Below are 26,826 nucleotides of genomic sequence, written 5' to 3'. Positions count from 1 at the left end.
TAGTGTGACCTAGTCGGAAAGTGGTTTTGGGACACCAAAAAAAAAAAAAAAAAAAACGCCATAAATATTAATTGGTTTTTTTTTTTTTTTTTTTCTGGCTTTTATGGTTGTACATAGTATGTTAATTTGGTCTCCATTGTTTTGCCATTTGTGAGGATTATTAAGTGGATCGCCTATGAGCTGGTGAAATATGTTTTTTTTTTTTTTTTTTTTTTTTTTTTTTTTTTTTTTAGGGCTATTAAAATTGTTTTTAGTGTTGTACCAAAGGTGGTTTTTTTTTTTTTTTTTTTTTTTTTTTTTTTTTTTTTTGGCATGTTATTTACCCAAGATGAGAGTGGGCGGCCAAGGGTGTGTGCTCACTTATTTATTTAATTTTGTTTAGTTAACAAATGGCTTATATTTAATAAATTGATAAGGAAAAGGGAGGAGTGTTCATTTCTTCCCACTTGCCAAACCCGAACAAAAGGAAAGAAATAGGGAAGTTTTCATTAAGGCCAATTCGGCACCCTTTTCTAGTTGGAGGTAAGTTTTGAAATGTTGGTTTTAACTTCTTGTATGTTGAGCTAATTGTTAAAAGACATTTCGTAATGTCATGAAAATCAAACTTTTATGGTGGTTTGGGCATTAAGCGTATATCAGAGGTTAGGGTTAGAGGTTGTTTCATGTTGTATTGAATAAGTAGAGTTATATGAGGTTGAAATTTGTGGAATTTTAGTTAAGTTAATGCTTGGTTACATTCGGCCATATGGGTAATGGAATGTTTATTTTATTTGTTAATTTCTTTTATGAGAAATGGGGTAATTGTTAAGCCGAATGAGTTATGGAAGTTTTTATAAATGTATGAAGTTCAAGTGCAAATTTTAGTCTTGATGTTATGGATAATTCGGTTGAGTATGGGGAGAGGAGTTGTCATTTAGGTTAAGATCAAAGGATGAGCAATAGCATTAAAGTGAAATGTGTGAAACTTAAAGTTGTAAAAACATATGTTAATTAATAGGAATGTTAAAAGCTACCATGGATATTCGGCCATGTAGATACATCCTAGAGATATTATATTAATTCCCTACAATCGACTAAATCGGTGTTAGTAAGGGTATTTGCCGATATACTAACATACTATGCATATGTAATTGGATTGTAAATATTTAGCAGGCGGTTTTAACTAGTTGATTTTGATTAGCTCAAGGAGTTAAAGAGGAGAATCAGCAAAGGCAAGAAAAGATCATCGAGTAGCCGGTTGGAACCGTCTTACCCACCAGGTAAGTCACCAAGCATATATTTTGTATTGATTAATAGATCATAATGCTAGTATTATGCGAAGGGAATGATAATTATATGCATGTATGCTGGTGGTGATGAAAGTTGTTGAATGAAAAGAAAGAGGGGTGAGATGTATTATTGTTGATCGGCTAGGGGGTATCTTTCATGAGATTGGCACTAAGTGTGCGGTTTAATTGTACAGCACTAAGTGTGCGGTTGATTATATAGCACTAAGTGTGCGAGTTGTTATTAGCACTGAGTGTGCGGACTTAATATATATTTTTGAATCATATGGACCAAGTGTGCGACTTATTGAGTGTCACGACAGCGGATCGGGTAAGTACCTTGAGTTCAGGGCTAATAGGCGCTATGTTTATATTTGGAGTTGAGCTTGGTAAGTTTGAACCTATGTGACAATTATAATTGAAGTCACGTACATAAGATTTATCGTGGAATAGGTGAAAGGTCGTTTAGTTGTATGATTGTAACGAAAATAAAATGATGTATGAAAATGCCTCAATTCCTATTGATTAGTATATGGAATGTGAATGCATGACTTGGTATGATATTGAACCGATAGGTCTAAGGAACTATGGTATGGTTCGGTATGGATGGTAATACCTTTCATTTGTTTCCTTGTATAGATTAATGGATGTAGTGCATTCTATGATACTGGTATATACTCACTCGGTGTTTCCTTGTCACTATTTAGGTTTTGGACTGTCTCTTTTGCGTGATCGGGCCGTCATCGAAGTCACACACCGGCTAGCAACTTTTGGTATCTTCTTTTATCGGTCTAGGAGAACATTTCGGCATGTATAGGCTAATATTTTGTTGAAATTTGGTATGTAAACTTTTAGCCATGCGAAAATGGCATAAATGTTCGGTTGGATTTGGTTCTATAATGTTAGGTCGTAAGTCTTGGTAATTCGATTTTTATGCCATATGTCATGGTTGATTATTTTTGGTGTTAAAATTCATGATATGGCAATAGTGTAGTAGGGAGATGTTTGACAACGATTGCCTTTGGCATGGCTAGTCATGATCATAATTTGTGATATGTATGATGAATTACTAGTTAGCTCAAGGAGAAATCACGAAATAGGCATAGTTGCTTTAGTAACAGATGCTGGCAGCAGCAGTGACGTGAGATTGAAAATCACTAAAAATAGTAGGAAGGGAATTAATTAATGAATAAATTATGTAATCGAAGCTCGATGAGTCTATTTTCATACAGAAGAAAGAAATGACCATCTGAGCTGTATGTTAGGAGATAATTAAACTCTTGTGAAACAGGGCCAGAGCGATTTCTGGATCCCTGTTCCGACTTTGGAATTCATTATAAATTAACCAGAGATATTAGAAGTCATGCCATATGTGCATAGATTCCCCTTGAGTCTAGTTTCTATAGAAACAAACGAATCAGTATTGAAGCCCTGTACAGGGGATATCCAGTCGTAATGCGCAAGGACAGTGTAGTCATGCCTGTAACATGGATACTTTGACTAATAAACTGTACTAATTGGCCCTACAAAATTCTACAAAAAATATGTAGATGGGCATATGAGTCTAGTTTCAGATAAAATTTACGGAACTGGATTTCGAGTTTCAGAACTCAAGATATGATTTTTAAAGCGACTAGTACGCAGATTGGCAGCTTGTCTGGGAAATTTTTTATAAGTGGTTTGAAGTCTGTTAACACCTCGTGTTCGACTCCGGCGACGGTCTCGGGTTCGGGGTGTTACATTTGATTGGTATCAGAGCTGTGGTTTAGTCGGTTCTAGGACTACCATAGCACGTATGAGTCTAGCTATACATGCCTTAATGTTAATGTTTAAATGTGTGATGACTTCTAACGGTTAACAATTTTTGTTTTGATTAGTAAATGGATCCCGGTGTAGAGAGAACCTTGGCGGATGACGTTGAAAGTGTAGCGGCTGCTCCTACACAAGGGACGCCGCCTGTTGAACCTCAGTCATCTACGAATAATCAAGGTGAGGGGGCTAAACAAGCCTTCTTTACCATGATGAATGAGTGGGTCGCGCAATATGCCCGAACCAATCCGGCTGTCCAACAATTCCCGAATTTGAATAATCCACCCCAAGAGCCCGTAATGCCATCAGTTACTGATCCTGTGAGGCTGAGTAAGCCACCTGTAGACTTGATTAGGAAGCGCGGGCCGAGGAGTTCAGGGCCATAGTTATTGATGATGCTGAAAGGGCCGAGTTCTGGCTTGATAACACCATTCGGGTGTTTGATGAACTGTCATGCACGACCGACGAATGTCTAAAGTGTGCTATATCCTTGTTGCGGGACTCAACCTACTATTGGTGGAGGACCCTGATTTCCATAGTCCCAAACGAACGAGTTACTTGGGACTTCTTTCAAACGAAATTTCGAAAGAAATATATTAGTCAACGGTTCATTGATCAAAAGCGTAAGGAATCCTTGGAACTTAAGCAAGGCCGTATGACAGTATCTGAATACGAACATGAATTCGTAAGACTCAGTAGGTATGCCCGGGAGTGTGTAGCTGATGAGGTTGCTATATGCAAAAGATTCGAAGAAGGATTGAATGAAGATTTAAAGCTACTAGTGGGTATTTTGGAGATAAAAGATTCGTAACACTAGTCGAACGAGCCTGCAAGGCGGAAGAACTTGGAAAGGAGAAGAAGAAGGCTGAATTCGAAGCTAGAGACTATCGTAAAAGATCAACGGGTAAAGCTCCATTCTCAGCTGTAAAGAAGTTCAGGAGGACATTAATAAGTCGAGGACGACTGCGGGAATTTCCATTGGAGCACGACCACCGACGGACTCCCGAGCTACTTCGGTAGCTAGTGTGGGCAATAATCGTCAAGAGAAACCTGAATGTCCCCAATGCGGAAGACGACACCTAGGTGAATGTTGGGGTAAGTCTACTAACAGGGCCTGTTACGGATGCGGTTCGAAGGACCACTTCATTAGAGATTGCACGGAGCTTGATGAGAAGAATAAGATTCAAGGTGCAAGACCTAGTGGAGTGACAACTAGAGGTAGACCACCGAGAATTTTAGGAGGTAGTGGTGGTAGTCAGAGAGGGCCTCTGATACGGCTGCTCGAGCCAAGAACCGTACTCTGCTAGAGCATATGCCATTCGCGCATGAGAGGAGGCATCCTCCCTGACGTCATCACTGGTACCTTCACTCTCTTTGATACTAATGTGATTGCATTGATTGACCCTGGCTCTACTCATTCATATGTATGTGAAACCTTAGCATCCAGTAAGACTCTACCTGTTGAGTCTACTTAGTTCGTAATTCGAGTGTCAACCCTTTGGGTCAATACGTACTTGTTGATAAAGTGTGTAAGAGATGCCCTCTAATAATCCGAGAATCCTGTTTTCTGGCCGATTTGATGCTTTTGCCGTTGACGAATTTGATGTTATTCTTGGTATGGATTGGTTGACCGTACATGATGCAGTGGTGAACTGCAAAAGAAAAACCATCGATTTGAGGAGTGCAAATGATGAGGTAGTCCGAGTTGAGTCTACCGATTTGAAGGGAGTGCCAGTGATAATATCTTCAATGACCGCTCAGAGATATGTGAAAAAGGGTTGTGAAACATACCTTGCGTATGTATTTGATAGCAAAGAGACGGAAAGGAAACTTGAATCAGTACCAGTGGTTTGTGAGTATTCAGATGTTTTTCTTGAGGAGTTACCGGGGTTGCCACCGGTTCGAGAGGTGGAATTCGGCATCCAGATTGTACCTGGTACCACGCCAATCTCAATAGCCCTGTATCGTATGGCATTAACAGAATTAAAGGAATTGAAAGTTCAATTGCAAGAACTGATGGATAGAGGTTTCGCTCGACCGAGTTTTTCTCCATGGGCGCACCCGTATGTTTGTGAAAAGAAGGATGGAACCATGAGATTGTGCATAGACTATCGTCAGTTGAATAAAGTGACCATAAAGAATAAATACCCGTTGCCACGTATTGATGATTTGTTTGATCAATTAAAGGGAGCCTCAGTATTTTCCAAGATAGATTTGAGATCTGGTTATTATCAGTTGAGGGTTCGAGACTCGGACATACCCAAAACCGCTTTAGAACGAGGTATGGTCACTACGAATTCTTAGTGATGCCGTTTGGCTCACTAATGCCCCTGCGGTATTTATGGATTTAATGAATCGAGTATTCAGGCCATACTTGGATCGATTTGTGGTTGTGTTTATTGATGATATTTTAGTTTATTCACAAGGTGAAGCCGAACACACCGAGCATTTGAGGTTAGTATTACAGATTTTGCGAGACAAGCAGTTATACGCAAAATTAGTAAATGTGAATTTTGGTTGAGAGAGGTTAGCTTTTGGGACACGTGGTGTCCGCATCGGGTGTCAGAGTGGACCCGAACAAAATTTCGGCCATACTCGATTGGAAACCTCCAAGGAATGTGACTGAAGTTAGGAGCTTTTTGGGACTTGCCGAATACTACCGACGTTTTGTAAAGGGCTTTTCGATGATAGCTGCACCGTTGACAAAACTACTTCAAAAAGGTGTTGAGTTTGAATGGACAGAAAACTGTCAGAAGAGTTTCAATCGGCTAAAGACCTATTTAACCGAAGCTCCAGTGCTAGTACAACCGGAGTCCGGCAAAGAGTTCTTCATTTATAGTGATGCATCCCTACTTGGGCTAGGTTGTGTGTTGATGCAAGAAGGTCGAGTTGTGGCTTACGCGTCAGACAATTAAAGCCGCATGAGAGAAACTATCCGACCCACGATCTTGAATTAGCAGCCATAGTGTTCGCCTTGAAAATATGGCGACATTACTTGTTGGTGAAAGGTGTCATATTTATTCAAACCACAAGAGTCTAAAATATCTGATGACTCAAAGAGATCTAAATCTACGGCGAAGACGTTGGCTTGAGTTGTTGAAGGACTACGAACTTGTTATTGATTATCACCCGGGAAAGGCTAACTTGGTTGCCGATGCTTTAAGTCGAAAAGCACTGTTTGCTTTGAGAGCGGTGAATGCTCACTTGTCCGTCTCACCCGATGGGGTGCTAGTAGCTGAATTAGAGGCCAAACCATTATTGATTCGTCAAATACTTGAATTCCAGAAAGTCGACGCTGAATTGGTCACTAAACGAGCTGAATGTGCTTCGAATGAGGAATCAGAGTTTCGGATTGACGACAATGATTGCTTGACGTTCAGAGGTCGATTATGTGTTCCAAGAAATTCGGAACTTATTTCAATGATTTTGGACAAGGCTCACAGTAGTCGAATGTCAGTCCACCCAGGTAGTACTAAAATGTACAATGACCTGAAACGTCAATTTTGGTGGCCCGGTATGAAACGAGACATTTCCGAATTTGTTTCAAGGTGTTTGATATGCCAACAAGTAAAAGCGGAACATCAAGTGCCATCGGGATTACTTCAGCAGATCATGATACCCGAATGGAAGTGGGATCGGGTAACGATGGATTTTGTATCTGGATTGCCATTGTCATCAAGCAAGAAAGATGCAATCTGGGTCATTGTTGATAGATTGACCAAGTCTGCTCATTTTAACCCTGTCCGTACGGATTTTTCGCTCGATAAATTGGCAGAATTATATGTCTCCCAAATAGTTCGGTTGCATGGGGTACCTATTTCCATCGTGTCGGATAGAGACCCAAGATTTACCTCGCGATTTTGGAAGAAATTACAAGAAGCATTGGGTACCAAGATGCACTTTAGCACCGCATTCCATCCTCAGACCGATGGCCAATCTGAGCGGATAATTCAAATACTCGAGGATATGTTGAGATGTTGTGTTTTAGAGTTTTGTGGTTCATGGGAAAGATATCTGCCTTTGATCGAATTCGCTTACAACAATAGTTTTCAGTCAAGCATTAAGATGGCACCTTACGAGGCTTTATACGGTCGTAAATGCCGTACCCCATTATTTTGGACTGAACTTAGTGAAAGTAAGATCCTTGGGGTTGATTTGGTTAAGGATGCCGAGCAGAAAGTCTGAGTAATTCGCGAAAGTTTGAAAGCCGCTTCGGATCGTCAAAAGTCGTATACGGATTTGAAAAGAAAAGACATTGAATATCAGGTTGGAGACAAAGTATTTCTCAAAGTTTCACCCTGGAAGAAGGTGCTTAGATTTGGTCGTAAGGGCAAATTGAGTCCGAGGTTCATCGGTCCGTACGAAGTATCCAAACGAGTTGGACCAGTTGCATACCGATTAATTTTGCCCCTGAGCTCGAAAAGATTCACAACGTTTTTCATGTCTCGATGCTTCGACGATATAGGTCCGATCCATCGCACGTAATTCCTTCATCGGAGATCGAGATTCAATCTAATTTGAGTTACGAAGAAGAACCAGTTCGTATTTTAGCACGTGAAGTAAAAGAACTACGAAACAGGAAAATCTCATGAGTGAAGGTACTGTGGCATAAACACGGAATTGAAGAAGCCACTTGGGAACTTGAGGACTCTATGAAGGATCGATATCCAAATTATTTATCGGTAAGATTTTCGGGGACGAAAATTTCTTATGTGGGGGAGAGTTGTGACAGCCCTAGTGTGACCCTAGTCAGAAAGTGGTTTCAGGACCACAAAACCGAGTCATAAAAATAATTAATTGCTATATTCTATGCTTATTATGTGTGTACATGAGTATGTGGAAGTTTCATTCTCTAATTTTGCCAATGCATGAGAAATTATTAAATAGGGATTGATATGAGACATGGTGAAATATGATAGGCTAATTTAAAATGGTCTATTAGTGCATGTACCAAAAAGGGTGGTTTTGCATGTCAATTTACCCAAAAGATGAAGAGTGGCCGGCCAAGGGGTGATGGTGCTCCACTTATTCTAATTTAATATGTTTTGTTTAGTTAACAAATGGCTTAAAATAATTATAATAAAAATTGAATAAAAGAGAAAAAGGGAAGAGGAGTGTTCATCTTCTTCTCCATCTTGCCAAAACCGAAACAAAAAGGAAAGAAATAGGGAAGTTTTCATTAAGGCAATTCGGCAACCCTTTTTCTAGTTGGAGGTAAGTTTTGAAATGTTGGTTTTAACTTCCTTTGTATGTTGAGCTAATTGTTAAAATGCATTTCGGCAATGTCATGAAAAATCAAACTTTTATGGTGGTTTGGGCATTAAGCCGTATATCAAGAGGTTAGGAGTAGAGGTTGTTTCATGTTGTATTGAATAAGTAGAGATTATTATGAGGTTGAAATTTGTGGAATTTTAGTTAAGTAATGCTTGGTACATTCGGCCATATGGGTTAATGGAATGTTTATTTTATTTGTTAATTTCTTTTATGAGAAATGGGTAATTGTTAAAGCCGAATGAGTTATGGAAGTTTTTATAAATGTATGAAGTTCAAGGTGCAAAATTTTAGTCTTGATGTTATGGATAATTCGGTTGAGATATGGGGAGAGGGAGTTGTCATTTAGGTTAAGATCAAAGGGATGAGCAATAGGCATTAAAAGGTGAAATGTGTGAAACTTAAAGTGTAAAACCTATATGTAATTACATAGGAAATGTTAAAAAACTAACATGGTATATTCGGCCATGTAGAGTACATCCTAGAGATATTATATTTAATTCCCTACAATCGACTAAATGGGTGATTAGTAAGGGTGATTGCCGAATATACTAACATACATATGCATGTGTAATTGGATTGTAAATATTTAGCAAGGCAGTTAAACTAATTGATTTATTGATTATGCTCAAGGAGTTAAAGGAGGAGAATCAAGCAAAGGCAAAGAAAAGATCATCGAGTAGCCGAGTTGGAACCGTCTTACCCAACACAAGGTAAGTCACCAAGCATATATTTTGTATTGATCTAAATAGACATAATGTCTATGTAATTATGTCGAAAGGAATGATAAATTTATATACATGTATGCATGTGGTGATGAAAGTGTTGAATGAAAAGAAAAGAGGTGAGATGTATTGAGTTGTTGATCTCGGCACTAAGTGTGCGGGTATAAACATTTATGATCATGAGATTGGCACTAAGTGTGCGGGTTTGAATTGTACAGCACTAAGTGTGCGAGTTTGATTATATAGCACTAAGTGTGCGAGTTGATTATATAGCACTGAGTGTGCGGACTTAATATATATTTTTGAATCACTATGGACACTAAGTGTGCGACATTATTGAGTTGATCACAGACAGCGGATCGGGTAAGTACCTTGAGTTCAGGGCTAATAGGCGCTATGTTTATATTTGGAGTTGAGCTTGGTAAGTATGAACCTATGTGACAATTATAATTGAAGTCACGTACATAAGATTTATCGTGGAATAGGTGAAAGGTCGTTTAGTTGTATGATTGTAACGAAAATAAAATGATGTATGAAAATGCCTCAAATATCCTATTGATTAGTATATGGAATGTGAATGCATGACTTGGTATGATATTGAACCGATAGGTCTAAGGAACTATGGTATGGTTCGGTATGGATGGAGTAACTAGCCTCGTTCCATTTTGTTTCCTCTTGTGATAATGTTATTAATGGATGGTAGTGCATTGCTTATGACTTACTGAGTTGTATACTCACTCGGTGTTTCCTTGTCACCTATTTTAGGTTTCTTGGACTCGTCTCTTTTTGCGTGATCGGGCCGTCATCGAAGTCATCACACCGGCTAGCAACTTTTGGTATCTTCTTTTTAGTCGGTCTAGGAGAACATTTCGGCATGTATAGGCTAATATGTTTTGTTGAAATTTGGTATGTAAACTTTTAGCCATGCGAAAATGGCATAAATGTTCGGTTGGATTTGGTTCTATAATGTTAGGTCGTAAGTCTTGGTAATTCGATTTTTATGCCATATGTCATGGTTGATTATTTTTGGTGTTAAAATTCATGATATGGCAATAGTGTAGTAGGGAGATGTTTGACAACGATTGGCCTTTGGCATGGCTAGTCATGATCATAATTTGTGATATGTATGATGAATTACTAGTTAGCTCAAGGAGAAATCACGAAATAGACATAGTTGCTTTAGTAACAGATGCTGGCAGCAGCAGTGATGTGAGATTGAAAAATCACTAAAAATAGTAGGAATGGAATTAATTAATGAATAAATTATGTAATCGAAGCTCGATGAGTCTATTTTCATACAGAAGAAACGAAATGACCATATGAGCTGTATGTTAGGAGATAATTAAACTCTTGTGAAACAGGGCCAGAGCAATTTCTGGATCCCCTGTTCCGACTTTGGAAATTCATTATAAATTAACTAGAGATAATTAGAAGTCATGCCATATGTGCATAGATTCCCCTTTGAGTCTAGTTTCTATAGAAACAAACGACATCAGTATTGAAGCCCTGTACAGGGAGATATCCAAGTCGTAATGCACAAAGATCAGTGTAGTAGATCCCTGTAACATGGGAGACTTTTACTAATAAACTATACTAATTGGCCCAACCAAAAATTCTAGAAAAAATATGTAGATGGGTATATGAGTCTAGTTTCAGGGAAAATTTACGGAACTGGATTTCAAGTTTCAGAACTCAAGATATGATTTTTAAAGCGACTAGTACGCAGATTGGCAGCTTGTCTGGGAAATTTTTTTATAGGTGGTTTGAAGTCTGTTAACACCTCGTTTTCGACTCCGGCGATGGTCTCGGGTTCGGGGTGTTACAATCATTCAATTTCCAAGCCAAAATATCTTTATCATAACTAATACATATACACTTATATGTATAAATTCATAAGTCAAAGGATAACAATCACATACATAATTATATTATATGACCGAATACACGCACACATATATATATAAGCAAAATATCTTCAATTTCAAAGCTAAATATCATTATGAGAACACATATACATATACGTATGAATCAAAATATGATATCATAGACATATACATAGTAAAGGCTGGACCTTCTTCACAAGGCAGACATGTTCACATTAGTAACTTAGGTAATTTATATCGCATAAATAATGGTCCACTTACCTTATTTTTCAAATAGGTAATCAACTAACTCATACCTGGTCATTAAGCTCGTTTTACCCTTCGTTCACATCTTATCATTGCCCATTGCACAATTCAGAATTGGATAGGAAACTTGGATAATCACAAATATCGTACAATGCCAATGTCCTAGACGTGGTCTTACATGTAATCACATATCGATGCCACTGTCCCAGACAGGGTCTTACTCGCACACATATATCGGAGTCACATATCGATCCCAACGTATAAAACATGATCTTACTCGCATACATATATCGATGCCATGGTGTTACTCACACATCACATATCAGGATCCTATTTCATGACATATGTATCCTAGCTATTCCTAAGGTTCATACGGGGCTTCCGAACGTCGTAACTTTGTCGAAACAATTTCATAAATATTTCTGCCAAACTTATTCACATTTGGCTAATTCATAGATATAATTACATATTTCAATTCAGCATATATAATTCACATTTAACTAAAATTAAGTACATCTATTTACTTATAAACTTTCCTCAAACGATGTAAAACGAAACGGGACGACTAGTCGACAACTTTAGTTTTCCCCCGATCCAAATTTGATTTCTTTGATTCTTGATCTAAACATATTCAAATTGAACTCATTCAAACATATTTCCATTCAATTTAGTCCAAAAACACATAAATGGGAAAATTACCATTTTACCCTTGACATTTTACACTTTTTATAATTTAGTCTCTATTACAAAAAACACAAAATTTGCAAAATTTCAAGATACCCATGTTTGGCCAAATGTTCCTAGTATTCATACAAGTCCATATGTTTCATTTATTTTGCATTTTAGTCCCTCAATTTATTATTTTTTCAATTTAGTCCTAAATACTCAAAATCATTAAAAATTCCAATATAAAACATATTAACCCAAATCATATCTTTTATATTTCATCATCAAACAACAAAAATCACAAGCTCTCATCAATGGCATAACTCAAAATATTCATCAAAATGAAAAATTCAAGCATGGGTCTTGAAGATAACTTAGCAACGATCTTAAAAACGTAAAAATTATCAAAAACCGGGCTAGTTACATACCTTAATCAAGATCAACCATGGCCGAAACCTAAGCTTCCTTTTTCTTTTCTTTATGTTTTCATATTAGGTCATAAGAAATAAATAATGAACATGGCTTTTAAATTATTTATAATATAATATATATAATAACATATTATTTAATTTACATATATAACCTTTACTAATTAATTTAAACCATTATAACAGAAAGTCTTTACCGTCCATTACTAATTATTACGGGCAAATTGCCTCTTAAATACTTCAACTTACAAAGACAAACACAATTTGGCCCTTACACATTAAACCATTAAATTTTCATTTTACGCGATTAAGTCCTTTTATTTAATCGGACACTCAAACAGCAAAATTAAATCACGAAAATTTCACAGATATTAATTCACACATAATAAACACAGAAAATAATTTTTTAAATATTTTTCTGACTTGGATTCGTGGTCCCAAAACCACCGTTCCGACCAGGGTCTAAATCAATCTGTTACACCATATCTTTCATTTATTTCACATTTTAGTCCCTCAAAATCTCATTTTCACAATTTAGCCCAAATTACTCAAATTCATCAAAAATTCAAATGTAACACCCATAACCTGTATCCATCGCCGAATTAGGGTTACGAGGTCTTACCAATCAAAGCACAAACCCAAACGTTCACATGAGTACACTTGCATAAACTTTTAAAACAATTATTTATTAACATCAATAATTGATGCAATTACTATTGTCACATAACTGAATATACTTTTAATTCATCTTATAAAATGTGCAAACATTCAAACTTTATTACACTTAATTCGCATACTATATTCTATACACAAATGAAATATACAAAAACTAAAACTTATAATCATTTAAATAAAGTCATATCATATTTGGCATTCACTTAATAACAAGTTGGACACTTATACTTCACATAAAAAGACATTATTTTCACGATTTACCATTGCTCAAGTTGCTATTCATCTGGTTAGCATTTAGTACATTTAGCAGAATGCAAGTTTAATTAAACAATTACTCACTGACAACTTAACTCAATCATTTTACAAATTTATGTACTTCAAATATTCAAATCAATATACATGTTATATAATATAATAATAACAGCATTTAACAAGCCATGACCGAATGCAAACTTGTTAAAATATGCCCATTTTAATTATATTTACCAAACCATAACTGTAACGCCCCCTACCCGTGTCTGACGCTGGGACCAGATACGAGGCATTACTGGACTTAAACATGCATACAAACGAAAACCAGCCCTAAAATTCCATTTAATTCAAAACATCCCTTATTTGGGTTTATGAAGCCCAAAACATACTTTAGAACGATTTTGGGACTAAACTGAGAACTTACGAAAAACTTGAAAATTTCACGCAACAACAAGTCTTTCATTTTAAACATATTTCACTTTAACCAACATCCGTGACTTTAACCTCATCAAACCAGAAACATAGAACATGACATGATTAATTAAGCTCGCAAACCATAGTGAATATGGGCCACATCCCATGGCCATATACGATACCTCAGCGTAGATCAATAGGTTAGGCCAAATCATAATAATAATACATGTCATAAAACTAGCTTCCTATACATGCCACTCACTTAATATTTCTAATATTTGAATTAATTCTCCCAAAAGTGATAGCTTGATAGTGTGATTCTGCCTCCGACGATCTCCAACCCCAAGCCGACCTGCTAATACTAAAGAAATGGAGAGGAGGGGTAAGATTTACGTTTAGTAAGTCCATATGAAATTAATAAGCAATTACTAACATGCTTTTTAAGATAAAACACTATAATTGTACACTTACACATGTTTAGGTTGAGCTGTTTTATCGAGTTATAGTTACTAAATCATTTATATCTGGATCTAAAAAACTCAAAATTAAGTTCCATTAATTTTCCTTGAAACTAGACTCATATACCTTTCTCCCATAAAATATTCAAAATTTTTGACTTAGCCAATTAGTACAGTTTATTCATTAAATTTCCCCTGTTTCAGTGTTCAGCTACACTAACCTCTATTCACTACAAATCAATTTTCTCTCTGTAAAAAATTCAAAGGGCTCTGCATTTATTTCTCTTAAAAATAGACTCAATAAGGAATCTATACATGTAAATTATAATGCCTAATTATTTTTTCACAATTTTTAGTGAATTTATCAAATAAGAATAGGGGATCTCGAAGTCATTCAGACTCTGTCTTACAACAATTTAAATATCTCATAACATAAAATTCAATTGCATGTACCGTTTCCTCTATGTGAAACTAGACACATTGAGATATGTGAAACTAGACACATTAAGCTTTAATTTCATATTTTATTCAGCCCCTAACTAAATTTCCAAAATTTATGGTGAATTTCCAAAGTTGCATCACTGCAGTAACCCAAAACTGCCAAGGCTAAATTTACTCAATCACAACTATTATTCACTAAATCCATACAATATCATTTCATCCATCACGAAAAGAACACATAATTATACTTCATAGGCATAGATCCATAATCTCAATGTCATCAAGTATCAAGACTTATTCCTCATCATGTCATTTTCATAGTATTCACCAATACTATATACTTCATATATCAAGGCATCACACATAAGTTTCGTGTACATACCTGAACAACTTGTAATTTAACTTGAGAACATACTCACCAATGGCTTGTCTCATTGGGACCATTATCGAATACTTCATCAAATTACCTGTTGAACACTCGAAATATAATCGGATACATGGATTTCATGCACATAAATGCCACACCCGCAGCTAGACAAACTCAATAGCCTGCAGAAATTACGTAGCCAAGCTACCATGTAACCCGCCCATAAGTGAACTCAGACTCAACTCAACGAGTTTGGGCGTTCACATCCATAAGTGAACTCGGACTCAACTCAATGAGTTCGGATACCTAGTTACATCTCACGAACTCAGACTCAACTCAACGAGCTTGGAACTCAAATATCTTAGTGACATGTCACTTGTATTCTAATCTATTCCCAAGGTTCAAACGGGCTATTTCCTCGATCACACATCTTTTTTGTCTTCCATGGAATATCAAAACCGATACTCGGTAGCAATTCATATTTAACAAGTAGCACACATAATTTGCATATTACTCAATAATAACCACAAAGTATAATATTTCATGATACTAATCATCATATCATATAAATAACATTAAATTACTTAAAATGATTACACCTGAACTTACCTCGGTACAAAATAAAGAAATTTTACAATTTAGTCCACAATCTTTTCCTTTCCCCGATCAAGGTCGATTCCATGTCTTTCTTGGTCTAAAATAACACATTTAGCTGATTTAATACTCACATTTATCAAAATAGTCCTTAACTCTAACTTTGGAAAAATTACGATTTTGCCCCTAAACTTTTGCGTATTTACACTTTTGCCCCAAAGCTCAAAAATTAAAATTTTTCTTTCCAAAATTATTATGTTTTATGACATGCTGATCATTTTCCCTTCTATGGTAACATCAAATTCTCACTCTAACATGTAGTTATAAACATTAGGTATTTTTACCGATTATGTCATTTTACTCGTTTTCACGTAAAATAGTTTAGCAAAAGTTGTTTAACACAATTTAAAGCTTCATATTCTACCATAAAACATCAAAATAAACACATTTCACCTATGGGTATTTTTCCAAATATAAACCCTAGGTTAAATAATTGCTAGAATAAGCTAAATAAAGTTACTAGGACTCCAAAAACGTAAAGAACATTAAAAACGGGGCTTGAAATCACTTACTATGGAGCTTGGAAGCTTGAAACAAACCCTAGCTATGGAGAGCCATTGAAATTCCATCCTAATGAAGAAGATGGACATATTTTGCCATCTTTTTCCTTTTTTTAATCTTTTAATTACCAAATGACTAAAATACCCTTCATTAAAAACTTTGGTTATTTCTACCTATGTATGTCCACTTTTGTCCATGAAAACCTAATGGTATAATTACCATTTAAGGACCTCTACTTCAATTATGCTCTTCAATTAAATCCTTTAACATCTAAAACTCATATTTATCAACTTTTGCAATTAAGTCCTAATAGGCAAATTAGACATGCAATTCATGAAAATTTCTGTCGTTATTCTAACACATGCATCTAATCGCTTAATAAATTATAAAAATTAATCGGAATAAAATTTTCTACTTCAGAATTGTGGTTTCAAAACCACTATTCCGTTTAGGCCCTAATTCGGGATATCACACTAATGTAATATAATTTAATCAATCCTAATAACATATACAAATTATCATTATTTGGTCCATTCGTTATATAACTATCACAACCAAATTTAAACAATTAAAACCCATTCAAATACATGCATGCATATGATAATTGTTACATTTCAGTACTAAGCTGAAACTAGTTTACTATTTCTAAGCAGCAAACATAACAAACAACACATTTCCTAATATCAATCCTAACCATCCCGAAACAGATCCAATTATTCTTTAAAACCTATTCAAAACACATCTCATACATGCTATGTAATAATCATGCCAAACAAACTTATCTCATATTCAAATGTAACCAAATAAATATTAATGCTATACCACATATTAAAACCTTAATAGTATGTCAACCGAATTTTCATTCATACTTTATTTTAATGTGAATCACATTTAAAACAACCAAACATTCCTAAGGATATATGCATATATATTACGACCATTATATTCATACCTTTTCCAAGTCATTAATCAATTTCCATGCTCAAACACGTGTCACTACTCAACCATTTCCAAAACATATATCATATATCACCTATGCCATTTATTCACAACACATAGCATCATCACCAAACAGTTTAGACCATTATCAAACATAAGCAAAACCAAACCTAGAAGTAAAGCCATTTTCAAATGGCTTTAGTTATACATGACCAAAAGTCAACATTTCAAAACACATTCCAACCTATACATGACATAGTTCAAATTTAACTATTTAAATACCGAAGCAGTAGATAGTGTGATGAACTTTGTTGATGATCCCTAAGCTTGTAACTTGAATCCAAAATCTATAAAACAGAAGCAAATATACACACAGTAAGCTATAATAGCTTAGTAAGTCATAAGCAAAAAAGCTAATCATTGATATTATCAGCTTAATTAAACTAAACCATAATATAATATTGTTATTACATTTAGTTGCAACTACCATGTTTCATAAATAATGCGTTTTCAGACACAAACACCATCTTGGCCGAATGTTAATGTAATCCAAATACTTACTTAACATTCAACCTTTAAGCCAAAATGTCAATATATATACCGAATATACATACACTTATATACACGAGCTCAAAATCATAATATAACATCTTGTATATATAAACTATCTATATGGCCGAATATATATGGCCTTATATTCACCTATTCAAAAACCAATTCCACAATATTCATATCATTCATTCATTAAACCAAACCCATATATCATGGTCACATAAATCCTTTTTTCATCACCTGCGATCTAAAACAAACAACCAAATTACTTACTTTATTTTAGTTAGGTAGCAAACTAATTCATACCTGGTCGTTTCAACTAATTTTACACTTTCGATCACAACTTATCAATGCCCGATGAACCATTTAGAATTGGATAGGACACTAGGATAATCACACATATATCGTACAATGCCAACGTCCCAGATGTGGTCTTACATGTAATCACATATCGATGCCACTATCCCGAACAGGGTCTTACTTGCACATATATGTTAGAGTCACATATCGATGCCATGGTCTTACTCGCACACATATATCAAAATCCTATGTCTTGACATATGTATCCTAACTATTCCTAAGGTTCATATTGGGCTTTCGGACGTCGTAACTCGGTCGAAATGAACTCGAAAATATAGTAGCCAAGCATATTCACATTCGGCTATAGCATATAATAATCATTTATTTCAATTTAGCGTATATAATATGCACTTAATTAAAATTAGGTACGTCTATTTGCTTATAAACTTACCTCGGACTATGTAAAAAACGAAACGAGACAACTAGTCGACAACTTTCGCTTTCCCCCGATCCAAATCTGATTTCTTTGATTCTTGATCTAAACATATTCAAATTAATCACATTCAAACATATTTTCATTTAATTTAGTCCAAAAACATATAAATGGGAAAATTACGATTTTACCCCTAACATTTACACTTTTTACAATTTAATCTTTTTTGCACAAAACACAAAATATGCAAAATTTCCCTATACTCAAGTTAGACCAAATCTTACCCATATCCATACAAGTCCTTACATTTCATTTATTTCACATTTTAGTCCCTCAAATTATTATTTTTGCAATTTAGTCCTAATTACTCGAAATAATCAAAAACTCCAATACAAAACATGTTAATCTAAAACCTACCTTTCATATTTCATCATCAAACAAAAAAAATCACAAGCTCTTAATAATGGCATAACTCAAAATATTCACCAAAATAAAAAATTCAAGCATGGGTGTTGAAGATAACTTAGCAATGATCTTAAAAACGTAAAAATTATCAAAAATCGAGCTAAACACATACCTTGATTGAGCTTTAATGATGGCCAAACCCTAGCTTCTAATATTTCTTTTTCTTTTTGTTTAGTTTCAGTCAAAAGAAAATGAATGAACATGGTATTATAACTTACTATAATTTAAAGTTTAATTTACATATATAATCTTAATGAAATAATATAAAAACTATATAATATATGCCTAATACTGTCCAACTAATATGTAAATGAGCTATTTACAACTTCAAGGCTTCCATTAATAAAGCCATTAGCAATTCGACTGCTTTTAGAAATAACCACTAAATTTGCATTTTACACGATTAAGTCCTTTGTTCAATCGGACACTCAAACGATAAAATTAAAGCACAGAAATTTCACAGATATAAATTCACATAAAATAAACACAGAGAATAATTTTTAAATAATTTTCTGACTCAGATTCGTGGTCCTAAAACCACCATTCCTATTAGGGTCTAAATTGAGTTTACAACTCTCCCCCCTTAGGGATTTTCGTCCCTGAAAATCTTACTAGTGAATAGGTTCGGATAGCGTTCTCTCATTGCATCCTTTGGCTCCCACGTTGCTTCCTCAACTCTATGTTTATGCCAGAGTACTTTAACTAACGGAATCTTCTTGTTTCCCAACTCTTTAATCTCTTGAGCCAGAATACGAATCGGTTCTTCCTCGTACGTCATATCGGGCTTAATCTCAATTTCAGACAGACTAATCAGATATGAAGGATCAGATCGATATCTACGAAGCATCGAAACATGGAATACATTGTGGATCTTTTCTAACTCAGGTAGCAACAACATTCTGTAAGCAACCGAGCCAATGTGGTCTATAATCTCAAACGGTCCAATAAACTTCAGACTCAATTTGCCTTTACGACCAAATTTGAGTATTTTCTTCCATGATGAGACTTTCAAGAAGACTTTATCTCTGATCTGAAACTCTATATCTTTACATTTCAAGTCCGCATACGATTTCTAACGATCTGATGCTGCTTTCAGACTTTCACAGATCACTTTCACTTTGTGTTCAGTTTCTCTGATCAAATTGACCCCGTGTATCTTATTTTTGCTGAGCTCAGTCCAGTGCAATGGTGTACAATATTTATGACCGTACAAAGCCTCATAAGGTATCATTTTGATACTCGATTGAATGCTGTTATTATATGCAAATTCAATCAGTGGTAGGTATCGTTCCCACGTATCTTCGAACTCGAGAATTCAACATCTAAATATATCCTCAAGTATCTGAATGATTCGCTCAGACTGACCATCTGTTTGCGGATGGAAAGTAGTGCTGAAATGTAATTTTCTACTTAGCGCATCTTGCAGTTTCTTCCAAAACTGCGATGTATGTAACGCCCCAATTTTCGGGATTTTCACGATTTCTATAATTTCCAATGAATTTTAGAAATACTGTGTTTTGACTATCTGGTGTGGGTCTGAGTATGTTAGTGGGCCTTTAAAAGGCCCAAGAGTAAATTTAATTCGAGGCAATTCCTGAATTTAAATTTTGGAGAAAGAGGGTTCTGGTGATTTGGGCTTTTAAGATTGAGGTGGTAAAATAAGACACAAAAAGATCTGTGGTAAAGTGGCATGTGGCGCCACCTAGGTGTTTGGGGAGTAACGTGTGGATGTGTAGGGGAAGCCAGAGTTCAAGTCACAAGGTAAGCATGTTGTTACTTTTATTCTTTTGTTGTGTGGATGTGCCAGGCATGTGATAGAGCTTAAGGGGAAATTCAGCTAGGGCTTTAGGAAGGTTGGGTTGTGGATCTGAATGTCCATTACGGCAAGCTTTATTTTCTTTTTGTTTTGCCGAATTAGGGTTAGCCATCAAGAGCCTTCACTTTCATTCTATTCTCTTCTTAGTGTCGCAAAAAGCCAAAAAATGCAAAGTTAGAACTCCTGAGTGCCGAATTCTTCCTTATCTTCTCCTCTCTTCTTCTATTTTCCTTTTCTCCTTCTTTTTTTCTCTGGCCGAAACGTTCCTACCATTCTACTCATCTCCTCTTTCATTCCCATTCTTTTCTAAACCTCTTTAGTCGATTGCCATAAAAGCCAAAATCCCGAAAGTTGTTTCTTGTGCCGATTTCTTCTAGCCAAAATCCTCCTATTTTATTCATCTCTTTTGGATGATTTTCACATCCTCTAAACCTCAACCCCTGTCGGCAATACCACTGCAAAATCACCATACCAAATCATCTTCCTCTTTACAGTTCCAAAAGCCGAAAACACCATACTTTTTAGGGACATATAGCCGAATCTTTAGATCTCTAAGATTCGATTTCTACTAGTGTTTAAGGGCTATATCTGCATCAGATCTGAGTAGAAACTGAAGTGGAATCATTTTGGTTGAAAGAACCTGAGGTAGGTACTCAAATCTATTCTTTATTTCGGGTTTTAGAAAAGCTGAAATCCCTCTAAGGCATAGGGAGGCTGTCGATTGGAGCTTAAGGCTCTAAGGGTTGTAACAATTGATTTGTTTTGGTCTTAGTGTGATCCAGAGGCTGCTGATCGAAGGATTGGACAAGTGGAATGACTATATCTAGATCTAGTCTCTAGTTTGGCAAAGGTAGGATCTCAAGTGCCATAGGTAGTGATGGCCGATTATGGTAAGTAAGTTTATGATGGTTTCCATTGTATTTTGGATCTGATATGTCTAGTGACGATTGTAGGATATCGTGGGAGATTTCGGTAGCAGTTGTCACAAATTAGGTGCGTAAACGACACCCACTCATAGACTAGATCGGCAAAAGCTGAAAAGCCAAAATGCCAAAAAGCTGACATTTTGTGAACTTACGAGCGTGCGAGCGCTCATGGGATGGTTTGGTTGTTATTTTTGGTAATCGCAAGCGGTATGATTGCAGAGTGTGCAATTTCGTGCACTTCGATATATTTGGGCTTAATGGGCAGAAATCGGGTTAATGGGCCAACGAGCCCAATTCTGTAAAAACGCTCGGTAAGTGTTTCTGTTAATGTGTTAATGGCTGTAATACGAGTGTAAACCCTAAAATAGTTAAATTTAGTAAAATACCCCTAAGTATGAAATTACTATTATACCCTAGGTGCAAAATTACCATTATACCCCTAGGGTTAATTTTGACTGGGATGCATGATATTCTGATTCTATTTGTTGTATGCCATGACATGTATATCTGCTACATGGGATGGGGTATATTGATGGAGGAAGGGTTCTGGTGGCTCTGCCACAAATATCTGTTCTAGTGGCTCTGCCACAATATCTGTATCTGGTGACTCTGTCACAATATCTGTTCTGGCAGCCATGCTACAAATTCTGTGATTTGTAGCGGATGGGTGGGTCAAGTAGTCTCCCCACATGATGTAAGGTTGGTACGGGGGTGTATACAGATGGATATGGGTTGGGTTTTCTGCATACATGATATATTTGTTCTGTTTCTGTTATGGGCCTATGGGCTTTAATCTAAATTCTGTATAGGGCTAAGGCACAACTTAATTTGTTTCTATGGTTTGAACTGATCTGGACTATGGTTGGGTTATTTTACACACTGAGTTTTTCAAACTCACCCATTAATTTTATCCATGCAGGTAACCCTCAACCATAGTGTACTTGGAGCTGAGAGGGATTCGGAGTGGCCACATGTTTTGCAAGCTCAATTTTCTTCTTATGACTTGATTAGTTTCATTTACTTTAATTGATTTGGGTTTTAGGTTGTAATAAGGCCGCTTTAATTATTTTTAATTGCTTTAGTATGATTATTAACTTAGGCATGATATGGATTTAAATGTTTGAAATTGAATAGCTCTAGGGCACGTTTTTAAAAGAAATTACCTAATTTCAAAATATTGTTATACAAGACAAAGCTTCCGAAACGAAAACGTTTTCTAAAATTAATAAATGCTTTCAAAGGCTTAAAACGAAATGGTTTTTCCTGAACAACCATTCTGTTAAAGTGTGGCAATGGTTGTGTGCACGTCTAGGAGTGGATCCGTGGAGAGCTTGGTACTTAAGCAGTCTAATAGACTCACCTCCTCTTTTTCCGGCATCCTACCTGGTGCACAGCTTCCATTCACTTTAATCTACAACGAAAATACTCTTTAAATCACTAAGAAAGATTTTAGATAAAACATGACCTATACAGTAACGCTCCAATGTGACACACTGGATTTGGCTGTAACATATGGGCCGGGTTTAGGGTGTTACGATGTAAACCTTGGATCTCTATCGAAAATAATAGATATAAGCACACCATGTAATCTCACAATCTGAGAAATATACAATTCAGCTAGCTTATCAAGCGAGTAGTCTGTATGTATCGAAACAAAATGAACCGACTTAGTTAATCTATCCACAATAACCCAGATTGCATCTTTCTTGCTAGGTGTCATTGGTAAACCAGATACAAAATCCATAGTAACTCTGTCCCATTTCCACTCAGGTATCATAATCGGATGAAGCAATCCAAAAGGTACCTGATGCGTGACTTTTACTTGTTGACAGATTAAGCATTTTGAAACAAAGTCAGAAATGTCTCGTTTCATACCATGCCACCAATAAAGTTGTTTAAGATCATTATACATCTTCGTACTACCTGGGTGAATAGATAACTGACTACTGTGAGCTTCATTCAAAATCATCTGAATCAACGCTGAATTCCTCAGGATAGATATACGGTTTCTGAATCACAAATAATCATCAACATCAACTCGAAACTCTGAATCAGCATTTGAATCACAATGAGCTTGTTTTGCTATCAACTCAATATCAACCTTCTGGGCATCACAAATTTGTTGAATAAATAACGATCCTGCTTTTAATTCATCTGTTATCAAACCATCATCAGACATAGCCATATGTGTATTCATTGCATGCAAAGCAAACCATGATTTTTGGCTTAAAGCATCAACAACAACATTAGTCTTTCTCGGGTGATAGTCAATCACAAGCTCGTAGTCTTTTAGCAATTCTAACCATCGACGTTGTCTCAAATTCAGATCTTTCTATGTCATCAAGTATTTCAGACTTTTGTGATCAAAATAAACATGACATTTCTCACCGAACAGATAGTGGCGCCATATCTTCAATGCAAACACAATAACTACCAATTCTAAGTTGTGTCTCGGATAGTTCCTTTCATGTGGCTTTAAATGGCTCAAGGCATAAGCTATAACTCTGCCTTCCTGCATCAAAGCACAACCCAAGCCATTTAAAGATGCATCACTATAAATAACAAATTCTTTACCTGATTCTGGCTGAACTAGTACTGGAGCTTCGGTGAAAAGGGCTTTCAACTGATCAAAACTTTTCTGGCACTTTTCTGACCACTCAAACTTAACATCTTTCTGTAATAACTTTGTCATTAGGGTTGCAATCATAGAGAAGCATTTCACGAACCGTCGATAATAACCCACAAGTCCCAAAAAACTTCAGACTTTAGAAACATTCGTCGGGGGTTTCCAATCAAGTATAGCTGAAATTTTACTCACATCAACCCGAATACCCGATGCTGATACAACATGACCCAGAAAACTGACTTCGTTTAACCAGAACTCACATTTACTAAACTTCGTATACAGCTGTTTATCTCGTAAAGTCTGTAACATCAGTCTCAGATATTCGGCATGTTTGGTTTCATCACGGGAGTAGATCAAAGTGTCATCTGTGAACACAACTACAAACTGATCCAGATACTGTCTAAAGATCAGATTCATCAAATCCATAAAAATAGCAAGTGCATTAGTAAGTTCGAAAGGCATAACCAAAAACTCATAGTGTCTGTACCTCGTTGGAAAAACAGTCTTTGGGACATCAGAGTCTTTAACTCACAACTGATAATAGCCTGATCTCAAATCTATCTTCAAAAACACTGTAGCCCTTTCAGTTGATCAAATAAATCATCAATTCGCGGCAACAGTATTTATTCTTTATAGTCACCTTATTGAGCTGTCTATAATCAATGCACATTCTCATAGTTTCGCCTTTCTTTTTCATAAATAACACTAGCGCACCCCAGGGTTAGAAACTCAGTCACGCGAAACCTCATCTATCAACTCTTGCAACTGAGCTTTCAGTTCTTTTAATTCAGTAGGGGCCATATACAGAGTTATGGATATTAGATTCGTCCCTGGCATTATCTCAATACCAAACTCTACCTCTCGAATAGGTGGCAAACCTGGTAATTCTTCAGGAAACACATCCGGATACTCACACATGACAGGTACTGATTCAATATTTCTTTTGACCACTTTACTGTCAAGCACATATGCAAAGTAAGCTTCGCAGACTTTTCTCACATATTTCTGAGCTAATATCGTAGAAATCACTACTGGTAACCTATTAAGATCTTTAGATTCAATTCAAGTAATCTTATCATTCTGACACCGTAAATCAATAGTCTTTCTCTTGCAGTTTACAACAGCATCATGCAAAGCCAACCAATCCATACCCAAAATTATTTCAAACTCATCAAATGGCAACAACATCAAGTCAGCTGGAAAGCACGAATCTCGAACCATCAAGGGACAATTCTTACACACTTTTTCAATCATAACACACCAGCCCAAGGGGTTTGACACTCTAATCACAAACTCAATAGACACAATAGGTAAAGTCTTACTGAATGCTAATGTCTTACACACATAAGAATGAGTAGAACCCAGATCAATAAATGAAATTACATTAGTATCATAAAGAATGAATATGCCAGTAATGACATCTGGGGATGAAGCCTCCTCTCGTGCGCGAATAGCATAAGCTCTTGCAGGGGCACGAGCCTCAGATCTGACTACTGTATCTTTAGACCCTCTATGACTGCCACTCGCATTACCCGCATTTCTAGGTAGTCTACCCCGAGCTGTAGTATTACCTGATCTCGTATTCTGCGCTGGATTTTCTTCAACTAACACTGGGCAATCATGTATATAATGATCCATCGATCCACAATTAAAACAAGCCCGATCATGCATTCTGCAATTGCCACGATATCATTTGCTGCAATGTTTACACTCGAGTTGATTTGATCTGACATTACCCATACTAGCTACTGAGTAGCTCTCGAGCTCACCGGTGGTCTATTCTGATCCCGTTATGAATAACCCAAAGTAGCTTTGGAACAGCTGAAATCATCTTGGAACTTCTTTGGTGTTGACTGGATTAACTTACTGAATGATCTCTTATGCGAATCTCTAGCTTGAAAATCAGTTTTTCTTTTATCTTTCCCGAGCTCTTCATCTTTATAGGGTCGCTCGACCAGTACTATGAACTCTTTTATCTCAAGTATACCAACTAACAGTTTAATGTCTTCGTTCAGCCCATCTTCAAATCTTTTACACATTATCGCTTCGGTAGAAACATATTCTCGGGCATACCGACTAAGTCTCACAAATTTTTGCTCATACTCTGTCACGGTCATCCAACCCTATTTCAGCTCCATAAATTCTTTACGCTTCTGATCAATAAATATCTGGCTGATATATTTCTTACGGAACTCAATTGAACGAATTCCCAAGTCACACGCTGTCTTAGAACCACTGATACTAGGGTATTCCACCAGTGATATGCTGTGTCTCGAAGCAAAGATATGGCACATTTCAAACACTCATCTGAGGTACAGGACAACTCATCAAACACACGGATAATATTATGAACCTAAAACTCAGCCCGCTCAACATCATCATCATCAGTAGCTTTAAACTCTTCAACCCCGTATTTTCTGATTTTATCAATAGGTGGCTTATTTAATCTTAGCGGATCACTTACTTGAGTTACAACAGGTATCGAAGATGGATTAGTCGGGGGTGGAGGTTGTTGTGTAGCCAGGTTATTTCGGATATACTGAGTATACCATCATTCATCATTTGGTAAAAGGCTTGTCTAGCCTCTCCTTCCTGGTTACTCGAAATCGGTCAAGAATCAACAGGCATTGTCCCTTGCGCGAGACCAGGCGCTACACTCTTGACATCATCAGCAACAGCTCTGTCGAGATGCATTTACTATATGAAAAAACATT

This window comes from Gossypium hirsutum, chromosome A04 (genome assembly GCF_007990345.1).
Source record: "Gossypium hirsutum isolate 1008001.06 chromosome A04, Gossypium_hirsutum_v2.1, whole genome shotgun sequence".
NCBI classification, from domain to species: domain Eukaryota; kingdom Viridiplantae; phylum Streptophyta; class Magnoliopsida; order Malvales; family Malvaceae; genus Gossypium; species Gossypium hirsutum.
Note: the sequence above shows the minus strand (reverse complement) of the source record.